General features: G+C 36.8%; 1 protein-coding gene across 2 annotated transcripts in view; it reads left to right on the forward strand.

Annotated features, from left to right (window-relative positions):
* rab6ba (RAB6B, member RAS oncogene family a) overlaps nt 1-23679 on the forward strand; it is a 124519-nt gene that overhangs the window by 1224 nt on the left and 99616 nt on the right. The gene's annotated exons all lie outside the window — the stretch shown is intronic.

Below are 23679 nucleotides of genomic sequence, written 5' to 3' on the forward strand. Positions count from 1 at the left end.
ATGATGACTGGGTCAGTTATCAGTTGATTTGGATGAATGAGTCCCAGTTACATCTGAGTGATGTAAGTGGCTAAGTCAATGTTAAGCACAGATTTCTCCCTGTATTTTGCTATCGGCCAGCATCCAAAATCTTATGAATCAAGCCTCCCGAATGTCTTTGCTGTCCCTAGATCTGTGGGACTTAAGACAGGATTGTGCTAGGGAGAGTATGATTCATACTGTCAGAGTAAACAATGGATGCTGCCATGGTACAGAGACACGGCTCTTCCCCAGGGATTCTGATCCAGGCTTTATTTTGTTGTATCTGAGTGAAGCCTTTCAAAGATGTTGTTGAGTCGCAAAAGACCCTCCTCACAGTCTTTTTGTGGATGTCACTGGGAGTTGTTGGTCCATGGAGAATGTGCATCAGCTAGTGGATCCAGTTATTAGCCCCATAAACTCCCAACTTGCTTGGCCTCTGCAGAGCTCTGAGTTTTCTCAGATGAGGTTTTTTGTTATTGCTTGTTTTATTGCAGAACTTGCATAATGTTGATACGAAATTAACCATTTAAAATAAGTTTAGTTTCGTTAAAAACAAACATAGTTTATATTTTTTTTATTTAATTGTAACAAGTTCAACAAAATGTACATTTAAGATACATTTATATATTCGCAGATTTGTCAGTCTGGCAAATACCCTCATTCTGCAAACTACACTTAAACAAAGTCTTCTTTAAAACAGGTGAAACGGTGGCTTTTTTAAAGCTATTCAGTTATTGAAAGCCTGCAAGACAGCAGCAATTACTGTGGAAAGGCTTTAATGTGCTGTCTTTGACTTAAGGGAGACATAAGCTGGGAAGACTCTTATTGACCAGCACAGACAGTAAAGTGTTTGTTATCCAGTATCACTGATAAGAAAAGTAAACTACAGTGAAGCTCTTGTCACAGTACTGTATCAGAAATAAGCAAATTAAATTAATTTTTTGTTTGTATTTCTGTAAGTAGGGCCTTTAGGGCCTGGTCAAGTCTATAATTACAAGCTGTTACCAACAATAAGTACCTCTGCCAGTAAACATGCTTTAAATTTGTATGTATTGTGCTGTTGACGTTAAAGAGAGGCAGCTATGTTTCATTCTTCATGATCTTTCGCTCCACCTCTTTCTTTTAGAGACACTTAATGCAACCATTTGTAGAGCAATTTGAGACATTGTATTGATTTTTCTCTTTAACTGTTCTTTATGCTGCTTTTTGCCTTCTCTGTGTACAGCAGCATACATCCGAACGGAAATAAGGGAAATCCTCATTAAAATAATGTAATACATTAATGGACTCTTGTTTGGAGCATGTACAGTAGTGTTTTTCAATCAGGGATGCTAAGCAGTATTTGAAAACATTTACTCATCAAACTTTGAAACAATAAGTACTGCTTTAGATAAAGTATGTTCTATGAAGTATGTGTCCATGCAGTATGCATTATTCTGGACATAGTACATCCACCATGATTTATTGTCATGACCTTTTTTACATATTACATATTTGCATACTGATCTTCGAGTACTGTATACTAGGGAGGGAGCTGATTTCATTCTGTTGAACCCTGGCTTGTTAAGCATGCACATCTCTCCTTTCTGGCAAATGTATAAAACATGTAAATTCCTTTGAGGGTTATGTTTAATGTGTTTAGGCTCAATACCGCTAATGTCAGCACAGTTTTAATAACCCCACACTATACTAATGCAGTGTAATTACCAGCACTCAATGCCTGATGTTTATACAGAAGTCTTACCTTTACTTTGAGCGACCGGTTTGCATGGCCAACATTTTGTTAAGCAGGTATGAGTGACCTGACCACCTTACAGATAAATTAAAAGTAATGGGAAATTACATTTGAAGAGGGGACAGATGCAATATGGAAAAGGAGATAAGGAACTGCAAGAGCATTTTCAAAATCCAAGTACGGAAAATGCTGCTTCCCACATATCTCATTTAAATGGCTCTGGATTAGGTGAAGTTTAGCAAGTAGAAGCTGTCCAAGGTGCTGAATACCCCCCAGCTCTGTCCCCCTTTGCATAACACATTAGACTGGTCTACTACTTCCTCACTTGGAAAGTTGAGCTCTGACCATTATCACACTTTAACACTTCTGTGTCCTCGCACCTGGTTCCAGACCCAGTTTAATAAGACTAGCACTATTACTTTGACTGATCATAGGCTGTAATTTATTAAGCCGGTGACTAGAGAGCTGGAACAGAGCAGAACAAACCTAGTTACTAGTGACCATGTTCCAGCCCACAGAGCTCTGATGCAGTCGTCTGGATGACTGTCATGTGGGAGTTCAGTTTTGTGTTTGTGGCGAAAATAATCTCAGTGGAGCTTGTTGTCCTCACGCAGAGGGATCTTGGGATCTGGAAGCCTTTGCAGTTTAACTTGTACACATTATGAGGGCTAGACAATTTGATCAGCAAAAACCAATCCAAATTGAGCTTCCAGGTTAAAGTTTGATTTTTTTATACTGGTATGAAAATAAATGTAAACACACAGTACCATAAGCTTTGTTTTTACTAGCTAATAGCAGTGAGCAGATAATTGCTGTTATTCCAAATATTTGAAAAATTCAAACTTTGTTGTGTAAGTACATTAACTAGAGCTATATTCATACGAAAACAAGCGTCCACAGTTTAATATATAGTTGGCAAACTAAGTATCCTACATCAAATGATACAGAAAATAAAAAACACAAAGTGGCCGATTTCCAACAATGGTAACATTATTTACCATACCTAAAATTAGAATTAAAGCGTCAGAGGCTAAAGGCTACAATACACAATACAAGGTTAAAATTGTTAACATTAATTAACGCATTAGGTCACAGTGAATCATGAACAAGCGTTTTACACCATTTATTAATCAAGGTTATTTTTTATTAATATACTGTTGTGCACTGATCATTTTTCTTCATTAAAAATGCATTAATGTTAATTTGTAATTGAAACATGAATAAAATCATGTATAATTGAACATTAACAAATATAAATAGCTGTTCTCCTAATTTTATAGGCCTATGTGTAACTGATAAGCACTTTTAAATAAATGTAATGGTTTTGTGCACTGCTCTGTGGTTTTGCCTACCCAGTCTCACAAGGTTTCGTGATATAGTCATGTAAATTTTTGATTCTTTGATCGTGATATTATCACGAATTTCCGCATTTTTTCGTGATCGTATAACGAATTCCTGTTTTCGTGTGATTATCACATACTGGTTACTCAACTGCTTTTTCCTATTTTCAAACCATTGTCGCTTCGATTAAAGGCTAGATTTGGTGCTTGCATTAGAATGTCACTTTATGTATTGGTTTATACTATTTTTTCTGATTGGTTTTTTATATGTTGCCTGGCGGTAGGGTTAGGGTTTGGGTAGGGATGACATTTTATGTAAATCTAACCCTAAACCGAAGCAACAATGGTAAGAAAATAGGACAAAACAGTTGAGTAACCAATACATGATACTCACACGAAAACAGGAATTCGTTAGACGATCACGAAAATACGTGAAAATTCGTGATAATATCACAAAAAAATAATCAAAAATGTATGTGACTATATAACGAAATTTTGCGAGACTGTGCTGGGTTTTGCCTATAATTACACATTAATATGCATTGGTTTGAATTAAATTTATTGAATTAAGTTGAAACTTTACGTTTATTTTTCTTACCCCACTGGCAGAATGTTTTTCTTGTTTAAAACATAATTTTTGCTTCAAATTTAGATTTTTTTCAGTCTTAATATCTTATGTCATTTTGCTTATTAAAGTATATCTATTTTGATTTAAGAATTTTTTGATATTTGTTTATTAATGTCGCTACCCTCTCCTGCTAATTTATTGGTCGTCCTTTCTATGGCTCGTACCGATGTTGGGCAAATTTGCATTTGTGGCTAAATCTTAAGGTATTGATGTAAGCAGTCTGTTTAGCCTTTGCTCATTGAGGAAGCAATCTCCTGCCAACTTCCTGTCTCAGAGTAATGAAACAAACCATTGTGAGAGTCTTTCACACTGATTGCTCGCATTTACTCATAGCTGGCCAACCAGCAGGCAGCTTGCAGTATGATCAGCCATCCAAAAATTACATCAAACATTTGTCCCATGACTAATTGGTTTGGATCATCCGTTAACACTCAACGAAGCCGTATATATTGGTTATAGTACAGACCCATGCGAATGACGAGAAAATGTTGCCCACATAACTTTGCTGACTCACTAAGCCCACAGATCTGCCCATAGACACCCTCAGCGACCAAGCAAATTCGTCTATCAGCATGTCTCCAGGCAACAGTGAACTGACAAAATGAAACCAGTATTGCTATATACTTACACAGCAGGTCAGGGTTAGCGAAGTCTAATTCATTCTCTCTATTGATTCGTTATGAGGTTTGCTTAGAATCTTCACTTTGATACCTGTTCTTGCTCTGTGATGAAGGTAGCAGATTTAAAACAAGAACAGCTCACTCTGTTTTTTCTGTTCTTGTTTAAGACCCTTGGATTTAATAAAGTAAATGTTGCATTACTTGTAAAGTGCATGCAGCTGGTCTTTTCATGTCAGATCTTTTGGTCCAAAGGGTTTATAGTCTAGTCGCACCTAGATTAAATCTTTGCATTATCTACCAAATTTAGTTTAGTGACAGTTAGTTCATTTGCCTGAGGTTTTGTTCAACTGTAGATAAAATAGATTAAAATGGATTAAAAATCTACAGACCTCTTCAGATCTCAGCAGTATCATTTTTGTTAAAAATAAAATAAGACTACAAACAATTTTTGACTTACTTTAAAATACTTCTTTTGATTGGATTTAAGTTGTGATCATTTTATAAGTTATACTTTGTAGTTATATCTTTGTGGTGAAAAGTAAAGCTGAAACAGCTATTATAGTGTAATGTGATTTAAAGTACCCGATTGTCTCCAAATACATTAACTTGAGGGGGCAATTAGCAATAGCATTTTCATTATGTGTAAATGAAATATTTCCGTAACACAGTAAAACTGGCGTCACTTTTTATTAAAGTTTTTTTTTTATTTACTGTATTCACTGTATCAAATCCACCACACTCTTACAAATTAGGTGCTTCTCAATGCAAAAAAAACTATTTTTGGCTATATGGTTTCATAACCTTTAACATCTAAAGAGCCTTACTGTTGTTATAGTTGTAAATGTTATAGTGAAAAAGGTTCTTTATATTATAAAAAGGTCAAAAAGAAATGGTTAAAGGATTAGTAAATTTTCTTAAAAAAAAAAAAATCCAGATAATTTACTCACCACCATGACATCCAAAATGTTGATGTCTTTCTATTTCAGTGGAGAAGAATTTTTTTTTTGAGGAAAACATTCTCATTTTAATGGACTTTAATGGACCCCAACACGTAACAGTTTTAATGCAGTTTAAAATTGCTGTTTTAAAGGACTCTAAACGATCTCAAACGAGGCATAAGGGTCTTATCTAGCGAAACGATTGTCATTTTTGACAAGAAAGAAAAAAATGCACTTTTAAACCACAACGTTCTCGTATATCTGGTCATGTGCCAACGTGACCTCACGCAATACGTCATCACGTCAAGAGGTCACGGAGGACGTATGCGAAACTACGTCCCAGTGTTTACAAGTGTGGAGAAAGAGGACCGTTCCGACATTTTTGTATGTTGAATGATACTAATTAATGCCTTTGTGTCAGTTTATTGTTTAAAATGGTCCGCAAATGTGCGTTTCATATATGTAACACGTGAACTTTCCACAGCCTTACGCAATGACGTGAGGTCGCGCTGGCGCGTCACAAGACCGGAGATAGATGAGAGTAAGTTGTGTTTTAAAAGTGCATATTTTTTATTTTTCTTGTCAAAAATGACAATCGTTTACTAGATTAGACCCTTATGCCTCATTTGTAATCGTTTAGAGTCCTTTGAAACTCTGTTGAAACTCTGTTGAAACTTCAATTTTAAACTACATTAAAACTGTTACGTGTTGGGGTCCATTAAAGTCCATTAAAATGAGAAAAATCCTGGAATGTTTTCCTAAAAAAAAAAAAACATAATTTCTTCTGAACTGAACAAAGAAAGACATCAACATTTTGGATGACATGGTGGTGAGTAAATTATCTGGATTAAAAAAAAAAAGACTAAACCTTTTACTGAATGGTTATTTGATTAACCAAAAAATGGTTCTTCTGTAGTATATCTGTGAGAATGTTTTACTGTTTAAAATGATGGCGGCACATACACCCCTTTGCTCTCTTCATATCTTTTGATGCCTGTATTACCTCAACTGTGGTCCACAACTGAAAAGTTGTTTACTTTTAGAGCTAGCAGTACCATCCCTGCACCTCTCTTCCTCGTTCTCTCTCTCTCTCTCTCTCTCTCTTTCTCTCTCTCTCTCTCTCTTTTTTAAACACACAGCACTTGCTTCTCTTTAATGTTCATAGATGCCCCCCTTGCATTTTAATGAGACTCACAAGCAAGTTTTCTTTGTCTCAACTGCTCTCTTTTTGTCTCTGTCTATTGGTCTCTCTATCTCTCTGTTTTCTGGCTCCTTTTATTTTCTATACCTTTCTGTATCATTTAAACAAAATGGCCTCCGAAAGACTTCCCTTTTACCCAACTTATTTTTATGCCTGTCCAAAAATCATTGTGGCTTTTATAGGTGCCTGTGTATTCAGCTAAATGTACAGTACAAACATACACTTAGTATAATATCATTAAACAGCATCGGGGCCAGTCAGACACTATTTTCACTTACATGACAGGGTTACACTTTTATGAAAAAAAGCAGTTGATTTTACAGTAGGGGTGAGCGGGGCACAACACCTAATGCATTATGGTTTTGGCTCAACAGTAATTGATTTAGATGAATCATATTTTTGCACAAATGATATAAATGGACACTTTAGATCTGTTTCTCTATCATTCTCATACAATTACATTGAAAGTTACCCCATTAGTGGGGTTCATTTTAACAGGGTTTGTTTGCTAAAAACTTCTATTTAAACACAGATAACTGAATACTATGCTGGCTACTGTATACAAGAGGTGGATATTGTTTGTGCATCTGCCTATAACAGATAGATTTCTACATATCTATTCATCCATCCATCCCTCATAACCATTACTGTATTATGGATTCTTACATATAGATAGATCTATATGAAAAAAAAATCATAATTGTCAATTATTTCCCTAGGAACTGCTAGGAGTTGCTGACATGTTTCAAAATGGTGCTATGTTTTAGGCAACATGCCATTAAAATAATATAAGCAGTGGCGCCCCAGAAAATTTTAATAGCAGTGGTCAGAGGAGGCACTAACAAATCATGGGATGGCACCAGAAAACAATTCAGTGTAATGTGTGTTATACTTATTTACTTTTGTTTCTGGTTAATATAACATTATACTTTTAATTATCAATTAATTAGTCATTTTAGTCCTATTAGTCCTGAAAATTGACATAGGTGCATATGTGGACCACATTCCTTTTATTTTGTATTTTTGTAACCTTACATTCTAGTGTAAATATATTGTCAGTTTTTAATCTACATGCTCTATACACGGCACGCTAATTCGTTAACTATTCTACATATGACTTTAAGAGCAAAGGAAGTCCATTACCAACTAAATCCAATACTTTAAAGATCAAAGGATTGGAGTAATATACACTCACCTAAAGGATTATTAGGAACACCATACTAGAACTGCCTTAATTCTATGTGTCCCTGATTTAATAAGGTGCTGAAAGCATTCTTTAGAAATGTTGGCCCATATTGATAGGATAGCATCTTGCAGTTGATGGAGATTTGTGGGATGCACATCCAGGGCACGAAGCTTCTGTTCTACCACATCCCAAGGATGCTCTATTGGGTTGAGATCTGGTGATTGTGGGGCCATTTTAGTACAGTGAATTCATTGTCATGTTCAAGAAACCAATTTGAAATGATTCAAGCTTTGTGACATGGTGCATTATTCTGCTGGAAGTAACTATCAGAGGATGGGTACATGGTCAGAAACAATGCTCAGGTAGGCCGTGGCATTTAAACGATGCCCAAATGGCACTAAGGGGCCTAAAGTGTGCCAAGAAAAAATCCCCAACACCATTACACCACCAGCCTGCACAGTGGTAACAAGGCATGAAGGATCCATGTTCTTATTCTGTTTACGCAAAATTCCGACTGAATGTCTCAACAGAAATTGGGACTCATCAGACCAGGCAACATTTTTCCAGTCTTCAACTGTCCAATTTTGGTGAGCTTGTGCAAATTGTAGCCTCTTTTTCTTATTTGTAGTGGAGATGAGTGGTACCCGGTGGGGTCTTCTGCTGTTGTAACCCATCTGCCTCAAGGTTGTGCGTGTTGTGGCTTCACAAATGCTTTGCTGCATACCTTGGTTGTAACGAGTGGTTATTTCAGTCAAAGTTGTTCTTCTATCAGCTTGAATCAGTCGGCCCATTCTCCTCTGACCTCTAGCATCAACAAGGCATTTTCGCCCACATGACTGCCACATCTTTGTAAACCCTAGAAATGGTTGTGTGTGAAAATCCCAGTAACTGAGCAGATTGTGAAATACTCAGACTGGCCCATCTGGCACCAACAACCATGCAACGCTTAAAATGCTTAAATCACCTTTCTTTCCCATTCTGACATTCAGTTTGGAGTTCAGGAGATTGTCTTGACCAGGACCACACCCCTAAATGCATTGAAGCAACTGCCATGTGATTGGTTGATTAGATATTTGCATTAATAAGAAATTGAACAGGTGTTCCTAATAATCCTTTAGGTGAGTGTATTACCAAAAACGTTGTGTTGTTCAATCCACCTGTGAGCAACAGAAAAAAATAGCTTAATTTAAACCAGAAAGTGATGCCTAATCTTAAACATAAAGTTAAAAGCCAAAGTAGTGTATTATGTGAGCATGATACAATAAACAATGTTTCATATTGCATCCGTAAAACTAACTTACTTTGTACAGGTCGACAATAGCAGCAGCCTGATGCTCGGGCCAGCTGACAGAATTGACAGAAGATGTGAAACATTTCTCAACACCTTCCTCACATGTTTTATAAGGTTTGTGTGCGCACCTTAAGAAACGCATGTAAACGGTAAAGACAGCAAGCAAATGCTACCGTAACTAAGTTCATGTTTTCTTGCGATTAAATAATAGTAAGCCTTACGTCTTAAAGCAGCACTATGTAGTTTTTTACCTTTAAATAATGTCTCTAAAATTATTTAAGTGATAGAACAACTTTTAACTGGACAAATTGTACTGTTGCTGCAACCTGAGCAGCCTCCTAGCTGCTACAAGCACACTCTGAAAGTGGCGGTGGAGGGTAGAGCACACAGCCCCGCCCCTCCCCCTGCCTGCAGAAGAGTGTCTGATACCAGGCACTGTTGTGCTTTTCAACCACATGGGGGAGCTGTAAGTCATTTTTACATGGAAACTACATAGTGTTGCTTTAAGTGAATATAAGCAGTTGAGAAATGCGTGTGTAGTAGTATTATACTAAGCTATATTGGATCTATGCACATTTAATAAAGTACTAAATGTTAATTTGTACTGTAAAGCGTGCTGAGATTAAAATCGAATATGCTTTTTACCATAGAAGGGAGATGTTACGTCATTCGTTCAATTTAAGTTGTTTCAGTTTCTATAAAAACATTTTATTATTTAAACATAAAAAACCTTTCAGGCAGCATCATAACAAAGAGCTAAGCAGACATCTAAGTAGGAGCGAGTAAAACCAAACCAATATTTTTCTTTTGTGAAGCATAATTCACACAAAACCTAATTCATCAAAATCTATTCCATGCAACTGTATGTGTTTTGAATCCTTAATAAGGTCAGCTCAGAATGAAAACAGTCATTTAAATGCCATTAAAACAGGCAGGCACAAATTAAAGGCAAAGAGGTACATAAATGTATGATTATAGGTTCTATTTACAGGATATTGATTAGTTATCTTGCTTGAAGAGATGAAAACTCAAGTATCGAATTGCCCCAGTGGGGCTATTTAGGATCAGGATTGTTCATTAGCAACTGCCCATACTGTTTTCCACACAGCCTCCTCAGAAAGATATTTTTACATACCTGTTAGTCAGACTTTCTGTAGATCAGAGAGTGAATTCACACATGCATCCACTAGTGTGGTTACTGTACAGTTTTAGCTCTATAGTACTGAAAAGAAAGGCAGTGCTTGTTTTTATGACTTATTTGCTTTTCTTGTCTCATCGGCTGCTGAACCCAAAAGCACTTATTTTTTTTTCAGATGACGAATATATATAATGAGGTCTGAATAGTTATTGCATATGTAGATATGTGTGGTCATGTTCAGAATGTGTGGTAACTCTTTGGTTTTTAAAGGCTTATTGTGTATTGATCCTGAAATTGAGGTCAGGTATAAAATCACCAGGGTGAGACCTTCTGTGGAGGAATCCTGAAGTTGTAAATTCTGAGGTAAATGTTATTGGTGTGGAAGAAAAATTTACCTTCATGTGTGTGGTTTCATACTTAGCTTTAGTTTTGGGGAAAAATACGCCTGGAAGGTCATTAAATGTGACTGGTAAGCATATTGGCTACATCAAAGAGCAATAATTCATAAATAATGCAAGGACAACCCATTAGTTATTCAAATATTGATTCAATTTAGTCTTTTAGTAAGAGTGTTTGAAGTATGTGACCTCATACAGTGGGGCAAATAAGTATTTGATACACTGCTGATTTTCCAAGTTTTCCCACTTGCAAAAAATTGAGAGATCTGTGATTTTTTTAGTAGGTACACCTCAACTGTGAGAGACAGAATAAAAAAAAATCCAGAAAATCACATTGTATGATTTTTAAATAATTAATAAGTATTTAATACAATGCAAAAATCTAAGTACATATTTGGTACAGAAACCTTTGTTTACAATTACAGAGGTCAGACGTTTCCTGTAGTTCTTCACCAGGTTTGCACACACTTTTGACTACATTTTGGCTTATCCAGTTCTTCTCCAGATCCTTCAGGTTTTGGGGCTGTCACTGGGCAACACAGAGTTTTAGCTCGCTCCATAGATTTTCTATTGGGTTCAGGTCTGGAGACTGGCTAGGCCACTCCAGGACCTTGAAATGCTTCTTATGGAGCCACTCCTTAGTTGCCCTGGTTGTGTTTTTGGGGTCATTGTCATGCTGGAAGACCCAGCCACGACCCATCTTCAATGCGCTTACTGAGGGAAGGAGGTTGTTGCCAGGGGCGGATCTACCGGGGTGGCACGGGGTGGCATTTGCCACCCTAAATAAAAGCATTGCCACCCCATATGCCACCCCAGCGCTGGTATGCTAATATATATAATATATACCCGAGTAGGCTCTTTTAACCAGAAAGGCAATGTAGTTTTTCTCTGCGTGTGTTTAGGGGTGGGAGACACATATCTTATGATGATTGGTGTGTGTGTCTTCGAGGGGGTGGGACAACCACATAGCTGATGATGATTGGCTTAATTTCCATCGTTAGCCAACCAGAGGCAGCAGAGTTCATACACAAGCACGAACAGTCAGTCCGAGCAGAAAGTGTTTTATAGTCTAAAAAAGTCCGCGCAGTCTTGCCAATTTGGTGACTTTGTCGCTAGATTAAGAAACTTTTAGACCCATTTAGCGACTTTATTAAAATAGCGACTAGGTCATATTTTACAGATAAATGTTGCATCAGGATAAGAATACAAAAATTAAATGTGGAATCCACGATGTTTGAAAGCCAATGTTGATATTTGAAATCACCTAAACTAACACGCCCCTACCCCAATAGAATCTGGACCTTCTGTTGATAGACCCGCCCCACACATACGCAACCCGGCAAGGATGTCGGTTAGTAGACACGCTCCTTACTGCTGATTGGCTATAAGTGTGTTTTGGTAGTCGGCCCGTCTCCTTTTCCAAAGCGTTTTTCAAACATCATGGACTCCGCCTTTAAACTGTTGATTGTTTAATATTGCCTGAGGTAGTTGCTTGGTAGTTAAAACAACTGAACTGCAGGTTTGTGAAATGAAATCGCACGTTATTGCCTAAAGTTTTTATTGGTCTTCATTAAGGAGACAAAACTATTCAGTGTTGTGTATGTTTAGAAAGCTTGAAAGACAACTTAATGCTGCATTTTCCAGGATACTATGAAAAGAAAGGCTAATATCCATTTTTTTAACCAAAAAGAATAGAAAAATCAAATACTATGGGAGTGGAAGGTTTAAATAAAACAGAAAAATATGTTGTGGAAGGAAGAGGAGTAGAGCTAAAAAGAAGTGAAAAGACAAAAATCCATCATGAAGTGAGTGAAAGGATTAAAGAAGAGGGTTATGAGAGAAAGAGATGTGTGTCTTTCAGATATGTTTTACAACATTAATATAAATTAGGCAAGCCTATTTTATTTATATAACAGTCTTTATATAACATTATGTTCAACCTTGCTCATCATGGTTACAGTCAGTGTTTTTAGATATTGGTAAGATGTATGTATTAACTTAGTATTAAGACAAAGGGTGCTACAGTAGAGATGCTAAAGGTAGCTGCTTGGGTACTTATAGGAACATTTGTTGTTGCGTTTTTTTATGTTATAAAAATTTGAGGTCCAGTGTATACACCGAATATACTGTAGAATATACAGTATATAATTTCTTGAATCCACGACAACCATGCAAGGATGCTTACTTCATTGCCACCCACTCGTAGTTCTCATGCCACCCCCTTGCCACCCCATAAATAATTTTCTAGATCCGCCCCTGGTTATTGCCCAAAATCTTGCAATACATGGCAAAACCCACTCCCCCCCTCAAAACGATGCAGTCGTCATGTCACCTTTGCAGAAAAGCACCCCCAAAGCATGATGTTTCCACCCCCATGCTTCACGTTTGGGATTGTGTTCTTGGGATTGTACTCATCCTTCTTTCTCCAAACACGGCGAGTGGAGGTAAAACCAAAACATTCTATTTTGGTTTCATCTGACAACATGACCTTTTCCCATGTCTCCTCTGGATCGGCCAGATGGTCTTTGCAAACTGTAGACGGGCCTGAACATGTGCTGGCTTGAGCAGGGGAACCTTGCGCACGCTGCAGGATTTTAATTCATGACAGTATAGTGTGTTAACTTTTGAAACTGTGGTCCCTGCTCTCTTCAGGTCATTGACCAGGTCCTCCTGTGTAGTTTTATTTTCAGGATCATTTATACTCTCCACAAGGTGAGATCTGCATGGAGCACCAGTCCGAGGGAGATTGACAGTCATCTTGAACTTCTTCCATTTTCTAATAATTGCGCGAACAGTTGTTCTCACCAAGCTGTTTGCCTGTTGCCCATCCCAGCCTTGTGCAGGTCTAAAATTTTGTCCCTGGTGTTCTTAGACATCTGTTTGGTCTTGCCCATATTTGAGAATTCTTGCTGGTTGGTAGGTGATCAAATACTTATTTCATGTCAAATTGATACAAAATGTTTACATTTCTGTACTGAATGGTACATATTAGGACATTCTAAAGGGTACTGCCCCAGTGACAGTTGGGATACATATTTTCAGAGGCGGACATTACTTAATAAAGCTCCACTGTGTACTTTTTTGAGTTAATTCTTAGCAAAAACCCATGTTTTCTTTCAAAAGTATGTGCTCATTCATGTGTAATTGCTTCCACCCCACTAATCAAAGTATTCTCGTAAGTGTAGAATCTGCTATTTAAAATACATACGGTTGAGTCGCTTGACTGGCGCATCCATGTTGTGCCTCCATCTTTGAAATACATTCGCCAACGAGGGACATTCCTGAAATTCAAGCTCCGCCTTTCGCGCTTTCAGACTACACTCACGCTGGCCGCTAGCTGAAGCCTCCGGAGGTTGCATGTGTAGGCGGTAAACGTCATCGAATATTAACAATTATAAAGCTGACAATTATTCTAAGTTAATTGTAAATTGATGTAATGTGCTTATGACTTGTGAATGTAATGCTCAGTTAATTTAAATAAACCAGGCTTGATGACATATGCAGCCCGGATATGCGACCTGCGTAGACTGAATCCTTCGGATTTTACAACAGCCGCACACCGTGATGATCCCGCGATCTAATGCTTTGATTTGAGGCAGATTTGAAAGCCTGCTGAAGAACTATTCTCGAGGACATTAAAACACGTCACCAAGGAAGCTAAACGGGGATTTAAAATGACAACGCAACAGGAAAAACATCAAGACCAAAGTCAATATTGGAGTAAGTTAATGTTAGTTTACCAAGATCATAAGGCTCAAGGGACACAGAAGTTGCATACTTTCTATCTTCTCCACAGGTAATTCAGCATATTCGTTTACATCTATATAGTCTATGTTGTAAACTTGAAGTTTTATAGTTCTTTGGCTAACTATAGCATGGTTATGCATAACACTTGTTAGTGTAACCACGCATGTGGTTTAATGTGTTTGAACAGCCACACGCTGTCTCTCCGCCCATTTATGTAATCTGAGGTACTGAGATAAATGTTTTTCATCTTTTCTGACCTCTAACACAATCACACGGTGTACAGCTCTATTTTTAGCCTTTCATTGATAAAAGCGTCTGATCTGCGCGTCTTTCGTTTCATTTTACAAGCGTGTGAAAGTTGAGCGATCATATTTCACCAATATCAGAGAAAGCTCTTACATATACATGGACATGTAACGTTTACTTAAAACATAAGCATTGGACTCTGACATAATATTAGTTCTCGTCCATTTAAACCCGTCATTACTCCTGCTCATGATTAAAATGACAGGAGAGGGACTCGTCCACAGACCATCTCCTCAGTAATCTGGAGAGAAGCGGTCGAAAATGGACAAAAAGAGACGGATTTAAACACCAAGTGTAAACGTAATGTGTCTCTCTCGTCCACTTGTGATCTGATCGCCGAAAACACATCTTAATACCAAGTTTAACAGCCCCTGTGATATTTTTCCTCGCGTCAATTAAAAAGGAGTGTCTAAGCTACGTTTATGGTTGCTTTTTGTATGTGATTTTAAGCGGACATATCATGACAATCAGACTTTTTCCATGTTAAACATAAATCTGTGTGCTTTGATGGATCACAGGCAAAGGACATTGCAAATTGTTCATTTTTTTCATTGCTTTTGCTTTGTAGCTACTGGAAGCCGTGTTAACCTTGGCATGACACGGCCGGGCCACCGTACGAGTTAAAACGCGTTCCGAATGGGGGGGGGGGGGGGCTAGAAAGTAATATTCAGTTGGTTGTCATATAGACTTTCACCGCTAGATGGGAGTAGAACCTACACAGTGGAGCTTTAAGTATTTTTACTTTCTACATAAAAGTACATTTTTAAGTATTTATATTTTATCAGTGTTCATACATCATACATTCCAAAGCATATTATTATATTTTTAACTCCACTACATTTCATAATTTCAAGTATTTGGTTTATATTTAATATTTAAGTGCATTAAACATCTAGTTTTTTTTACTTTTACTTAAGTAAAAAGTACTTTTGTACTTTTACTCAAGAAATGTAAAAGTACACAATTTTTATGTAATTAGGTATTAAATCAATTTTAATATGAAATATAAAAGGAATACACAGTATGATTCTATGCTTTAAAATGTAGTGAATATTTTTTAGTAAAGTACATTTTTTCCGAAGACAAACACTCTGATAAAGCACAGATGCTTGGAAAATTTACTTAAGATACTCAAGTAGTGTCCGCTTCTGCATATTTTTGACATTATCTAACAGTGAACTCTTAAAAATGCTGGGTTATTTTTAACCCAGCGTTGGGTCAAAAAGGGATGAACTCAGCCCGTTAGGTTGTAATTTAACTCATTACCCGCCAGCCATTTTTTGAAAAGTTGCCCGCCAGCATTTTTTGTGATTTTCACAAAGGTTTCACAAAATTCCTTCTTCTACAAATATATAAACATACAAATATATCAAATGAAAGAACAGACCCTCTGCTTTCAAACAAACAAAGCGGGGAAAAAACTTTCATTCTAGCTATATTTTTTATCTGCTTATATTTTTATTTATAAAAACTGCATTACAAACAGGTCAGTAGGGTCATTTTTGATTTTATGTTGAACTAAGGAGTAGGCGCAGTGTGTTCAAAAGTCAGTAATACATCATGGGGTCAGTATGTATTAGTTCTAATCAGGGGCCCTGGAGATCTTATTTCTCAGTGCTGAAAAAGCAGAAAGTGCTTCTGGAACACCATTACGAATGTAAAGAACTCCCAACTCACTACATGCAATAATTCACCCGCCTGCACCTTAAAATTAAAATTAGTTTAGAAGCACAGGAGGAGTTTCTACATTAGAGAGGGTGGTGACAGATATTGGTTTAAAAAATTTTCAAAGCATGAATCTTCAGCACCTGTTTGTTATGAATCATTTGTTGTTTGTATATAATTTTTGCAGGGCTGAATATTTTCGGCAGTTCAAGCGCAGTTGACGCTTTATGCCAAATCAAGCTCATTTTATTTTGAGAATTCGAGCATTTCACTTTGTAGCAGATACAGAATGTGAAAGGCAAACAGTCGAGGGAAAAGAGCTATTCAATCTACAGTACAACGTTGCTTCTACATGGAGACTTTAAAGGATTTATCAGTACACTGTGCATCATTTCCCCCCCGCTTGTAAGAAGTGAAGGGAATGCTCAAATCCACCAAAAGCAAAACCACCAGGAGGCCAGAATTCACCTTGACTGGATCTATAGATAACTCTGTCTTCTTCATTTCACATCTCATTGCTCTGTCCTGCAGTTGCCTTGCTCTCTGATGGATTGGAGGAAGCGGCTCTCTGGCAGCTTTGATCTGCTATTGATTGACTCGGCTGCCAAGTAACAGCCGGTAATTGATCGCAAGTTGTATCTCTTTTATTCTCTCTTCTTATGCCACAATGTTGGTATTGATGTCTGGAGACAGGCGTGGCATTGTTCAACCTCAATATGGCTAAATGCACGCAGTCACAAACAAAGAAAAATCACTGTCAGATCATGTTATTTTACCATGTGTTAAAGATGTCATGCATGTGTTTATAGAACAGCTTAGCTTTTATATTATTATCAAAGCATGGATGGAAAATGCATTAATGTTTGATGAACTGCTGTACTGTAGTATTAGATGTAATGTTGAAGTAAACTCTGCTGATTTAACACTGTGTGTAATCACCATTTAAGAAATGCAAGCTTTTTGCTGGAGGGCTGGCTGTTGAAGTATGCTGGGGATTTTTTCTGTTTATTATCTCCCTTTGCATAATGCAATCACAGAAATGTAAACTAATAGACGATGAGTGAATTTATGAAACATAACGCAAATGTGCTGCCATGTCTGTGTGCCTTTAATAATTATATCAACTGTAAAATCAGGAGCAAATCTAAAGATTCACGTTCTCTTCCTCGCTGTTGGCGTAGTTCATGAACACTGGGTGTTTCCATGGTAGCCTGAGATTCCAAGCATATTTTGATAATAAACCATATTAATCTGGTAGGTTCACAAATAAAATAGACTGAAATGTATTGTTTAGAAACTTTACAATTACTTACACATTCATCATGTCCAGAAAGTGCAGACTATAGAGTTTATGCATGAACTGTTAATGATAAAAATGTATAGCCCAGCACAAAATCATCTGGGATTTTATATCAAACCCTATTATGTAAAATAAACCTATATCAAATACTGTATATTTAAAATAATGTAATTTTAGTTCAAATGATTTTTTATAGTAAATCTGCAACAACAATGATGGTGGATTTAACAATGCAATAAAGAAATATAAAAATTATTTATAAATGTACAGTATTGTGCAAAAGTCTTAGGCCACCAGCTTTGATGTTTTAGCAAAGTTTTAATGTTTATCCAAATAAAATTTTCACTCTTTTTATTAAGATACAAACAGAAAATACAAGAAATATGTAAACAAAATTAAAAACAAAACAATCTTCAGAAATAAATGTTTTCTTCAGGCATCAGTCAGTATTTATTGTGGACCTCTCTTGGCATGAAACACATCACATCTTGAGCTTTCTTTTAATGAGACTGAAGTCCTTAAGTCATTTGTTTAGAAATTAGGATTTAATTTCATTTAGGTTTAAGAGATCCTGCAGCTGCCTGCTATTGCTCAAGTGAAAGGGGAGTTTATCCTAAATTTTTCTGCTTTCTGCCAGTTATGCATATAAAATATCGCAAATAATAATGCATTATAATAACTTGCTAAATACATTTTACATTACATTTATGCATTTGGCAGATGCTTTTCTCCAAAGCGACTTACATTACATTACAAAACATACATTTCTTCAGCATGTGTGTTTCCTGGGTTCGAACCGACCTTCTGCCTTGCTAACGCATTGCTTAACCACCAAGCTATATGCTGTGTACAATATGAAATACGATAATGTCGTTGATCATCTTTCACAATCAGAGCACATGCATACAATGATGCTCTCTTTTACATTCCCTTTCTCTGCTATTTTCATTGGCCTAAAACTTTTTAATATTAAAATCATTAAGTTTTGCAAACCACATGCATATTGCAATATTTCAACAATTTCAATATATTCTGCATCTACTGACAAACAACACCACCTTAAATGCACTGTACTTCACTTTGGATCAAAGCAAATGCATACCTGGAAAATACATCTAAATAGAAAAGTAATATAGGAAATAAAAAGTTTTTAAATTAATTTCAAAATCATTTTTAGTACCAAAAACAGAATAAATTTTAGTCATTGCAGTCCAGCTTTTGGACATACATCCTCAAAATGAGGACTGTTCAGATGGCTGAACAAGATCCCAATGCTGCTGTCACTGTGTAATTTTCCCAGCATGAAGCTCTGTCTCACTCCAGTGAATCCAGCAGGCTGCTGATGTTTAGTTTCTCCTTCATCTGGCTTCTCTATCAGTCCTCTATCTGTAAGTAAGTGGAGCCTGTAGCATTCCTCCCTTGCCTGGCGTTTTTCTTTTTTCTTTTTCCTCTCCAGTACTCACTGAATAACTCTCATCTTCCCACTATGGGGATGGTTTCAGTGCTAGGCGTGAGATTGCAAAAATAATGTTATTGTAGTGGTAGCATTACTAATGCAAAATAAAGAATAATTTCATACAACACATATGTATTATAGTTAACTTATTATATTTCATAAATAAATTTAAGTTTCAAACAGGTTTTTCCCTGTCGCCATTGTTTGAACAAACATAAATACTTGCTATCCTTGCACAAATATTAGTAATCATGTCGTACATTTTAGCTAAATTTAGGAAGAATTTTAAAGCTGATACCTAAACCAAAGTGAACCTTAAAAGAACAGTCTCCTTTGGGATAGCGTATTCCTTTGGGAGTGTTTACTTCTGTGAAAATCTGTACAGCAGCCTACAGCACTAGTTTCGGGAGACTGATGAAACATCCTCTATTCATCTGTTTATTCACTGTCTGCTCTCACTATCAGTTGAGGCTCAGAAAGGTGTGTGTGTGTATGTGTGTGCTCAGATTTAGTCACAGCTGTGCTAAACTGCCTCAGTGACTCAGACTGACTCTATGGGTAATTAACACACTCTTAACTCAACTGGGACGTTTAGCAATGAATCTAGAAGTGACTAGATAGGAATATATTTATTATTTCACCACATGAAGCTGACTATCTTTGCAACCATTCATTTTCCATCCTTTTCTGTATCTATGATGATGCATCCGTGCAGGGTTATTCTTATGTGTTTGAGAGGGGGCAGCCTTGTGTTTTTGCTTTGTTATAGTGGGATTTTTTTGCTCTGTTATCGCCTGACAAACTATTGAATGAATGGGAAATGTAAGGTTCAACTTTTTGGTGTCTTGGCACATTTTGTGACATTTCTGAGATATAGTAGAGGCATGCAGAATTCAGGGAAAAGATCTGAGAATAAGACTCAAATTGTTCTTCATTTAATATTTTTGCCAGGGGCGTCATAAGACCAAATATTTCTCAGCCCCCTAAAAATGTTGCTATGTTAGCTCCATAAACTAAACACGGATTCGTAATTGCTTCAGTCCCCTTTAAATTTCATATGCAAATGGCAGCAGGGCAGACTTCGGCTCTTTCCCGTATGCGACTTTCAGCGCGTTTAGCCAATCTATGCAATACAGTGGAATACTCCAATAAGATGGCGTAGCTAGAACGGGGTGTCCAAATTTAATGTGTTACTTTTACTCCCTCCAATAATTAATTTCCCGTTAATTGATGTGTTTATTTTGACGTGCTGCAGCGCAGCAAATTGTTATAAACAACTATAGAGGGTTTTCAACGACGTCATGTTCTGGGCGGTAACCCGGATGCGTGGCCATTGTGGAGGCACTCGGTGTAAAGAACTGAATGGAGTACAATGGAGTATTGTGTGCTTTGGATACTTTAAGTGAATGTAGACATGTCTAAACAACAGAAAGCGCGTCCAAGATGCAAAGGCATATACGGAAGGACTTGGAAAAGGCACAATATTTCAAGAAATTACAATTTATAGGCCGTGCAGATATCTACGAGTTAGCTCCCTCTTCTTGGATTTGTGACAACAGTTGCATAATGTCAGCTTTATATATAGAGCAAATTTAAAATAGCCATTGTCCTACCAAAGTGCTTTACAATAAAATAAGCACACAGTATAACAATAAAAGCAATAATTGTTTTTACCATTTACTATAAAAAATATTTAGTACAATAGAAATTTTTTTATGAGCAATTAAGCACACAGGCATTAAGCCAATGCAGCGCAAATTTTAGTTGTGTTTAATTACATTTTGTGCATACACTAAAAGTATACTTTTAAAAAGTACATATTAAAATACTCTTTAAATAAAGCACAAGTAGAAGCATACTTGTTTTATACTTTATGTACGTAAATCATATTTCTAATACAATACTACTCTTTTTCCTGAGCTTTGCCAACCACAAGCGCCTCCTATGATAATTTCTTGCATTCCTTTCCCTGGTTTTTAATAACTTTTGAAAGTCAATAATATTCCAAATGTTTTTCGCGATCTGTCCTTTTGGTACAACGTCAAACATGGCAATAATTAACTATTTTCCTTGAAGACGTTCGGGATATAAATCAATGCCTGTGCTCTGTTGTGATGCGGAGTGCCTCCAATATGGCGACTTCCGCTCTGATGACGCGTCGTGAAAACCCTCTATTAAGAAAGTATTAACGGACGCAAATTTCACATGATGATTTCATCGTAGGCTGAAAGAGGATGCATTGTATTTGTCTTTCTGTGGACTGAATGATATTTTTATTCTTGAAGTGATATATATTGTATGATGATGAGATTAACTGTGTTAGACTGGACTGCTGCCTTAAACTTGAAAACGCGCCGCATATTGTGTGCACGGCAAGGTAGTTCCTATCCAACAATAGCGTGCATGCACAGAGCTAAATTGAATTCATGTTCGTGTCTATTTGGCTTACAGACAAATACACATTAACATGTCTCAAAATAGCTGTCTTCTGAGTATCATAGTAAACAATTGATTATCTTAACTGAATGCAAACACATTATGGCATTCGGTCTTATAGGCCTAGCTGTTAAAGTCATTAAAGTTAAAGGATAATTCCGGTATTTAACACATTGAGTCTCATTTCTGGTTTGTTTTGGATGAACTACAGTGATGGACACAGAAATTTTGACAATGGGTCGTGTCTTGAGTTTTTGACTCGTTTAGAAGCGTCTCTTGACTGCTTCAGAATGGAAGTCAATGGCCATGCACAAACATGTCATTAAAACAACACTTAACGTTCATTTTCAAAACTGTGCTACTCACCGAGTGGTTCGTGGTGTTCGTTGATGAATAAAAACAAGTTGTGTAGCGAAATACAGTTTTATTTGGCATTTTGTAAAATTCCATTGACTTCTCTTGGAAGACTCATTGCTCGCTGATATATCACTCAGCCGCCGGGAAACAGAAAAGGGTCTATTTACATGTGGTTGTAGTTTTTTCGCTCGGTTTCTCTCAGAAGAAATGTTTCCCATATTTGTAGGGCTGGACCAGAATATTCGAATATTCGTTCCGTGGGTTGACATTCGATTTTCAGTTTTGAGATTCGAATATATATATATAAATATTTTACAGCGTTAATGCAGAGCTTTTGCCAAGCAGGAAGTGCGCTTCACGCTCCCGCTCTATAGGTGGCACAGAGAGACCAACATCCATAGCCAACAGCCACCAAACGGCACCAGTGGAAGAGATCTCCTCGAACGGAAAGGGCGCTTCCTGCTTTGGCATTCACGCTAATAGTGTTGTAAATAACGTTCAGTTTCTTGCAAAAACTGATTGATTTGCTTCACAAGACGTCAATATGTCACACGGAGTTATGGGGGATTACTGTTATATTGGATATATATGCTTTAGCTCTTAAAGTGTGCGGATCTGTTGACTTGCATGACGGAGCACTGGGGTTTCTGCTAAATATCTTCTTTATTGTTCTGCTGATGAAAAAAACATTGGATGGTGTAAGTGTTATAAATAAACTTGATTTTGAAAGTATGGTACCGTTTTATTACAGTTTGTTGGACTACGTTCATTTATGCTTCAGACTCAAATATAGAGCGGAAGTATATACGCGGTTGTGAGGTATCTGAAAAAATTGTTCCACTATAGCAAATAACACGGATTGAAATCATACATTGCGCCAATATATTTGTTGTTTTTTTATCATCAACGAACACCACGAACCACTCGGTGAGTAGTACAGTTTTGAAAATGAACGTTAAGTGTTGTTTTAATGACATGTTTGTGCATGGTCATTGACTTCCATTCTGAAGCAGTCAAGAGATGCTTCTAAATGAGTCGAAAAGTCATTTACTGTAGTTCATCTAAAACAAACCAGAAATTAGACTCAAAGTGTTAAATACCGGAATTATCCTTTAACTAAATAAGAGAAAATCACTTACTGCTATGACTGGCTAACTGTAACTTTGTAACAAAGATTAATCCATATTTTTCTTAAATATGCCAAATTACTTTTTTTGCCAAAAGTGTTAAGTTTAAGGTGCAAACAACTGTGCTGATCATGTTCATGATTTTTATGATTCTTTCATATGGGCTAGTATAATCTGCCTTTTATTGTTTATCATATTTTTCTTAAATATGCCAAATTACTTTTTTTGCCAAAAGTGTTAAGTTTAAGGTGCAAACAACTGTGCTGATCATGTTCATGATTTTTATGATTCTTTCGTATGGGCTAGTATAATCTGCCTTTTATTGTTTATCAAAAAAAGAATAAGGATCCAACTGCAGCTTTATTGAAGGGTAATCCACAATCATAAATTCATAAAACAGGCAGAGGTCGAAACGCTGGCAAGCAATCTAAAAACAAGACAATAAAACAACAGGGAACCCAACAGACGCAAACTAGAACTGACCTAGAATTGGATTGGGCTAGACTGCAGGGTGACAATGGCAGTAATCAGTCTAAGTTCAAGGAATCATGGGGAATTAAGTCCTGAGGCTCTGGGGAGCGAAGCCTCTGCTGGCCAACAGAGGGGCCACTGTGGAAAACGTGACGTTGTACAGGTCTTATATTTATTAGAAATAATAATACGTTTAATAATAATAAAAACACACTTTATTCTTTTAGGCTTTTCTATAGCTTGATATAGGTCCTTTTGTTGTCATTAGTATCAGTGTTGAAACATATGAACAGTGGAAACATTATTGCTTCTAATTAC

This window comes from Misgurnus anguillicaudatus, chromosome 8 (genome assembly GCF_027580225.2).
Source record: "Misgurnus anguillicaudatus chromosome 8, ASM2758022v2, whole genome shotgun sequence".
Lineage (NCBI taxonomy): Eukaryota > Metazoa > Chordata > Actinopteri > Cypriniformes > Cobitidae > Misgurnus > Misgurnus anguillicaudatus.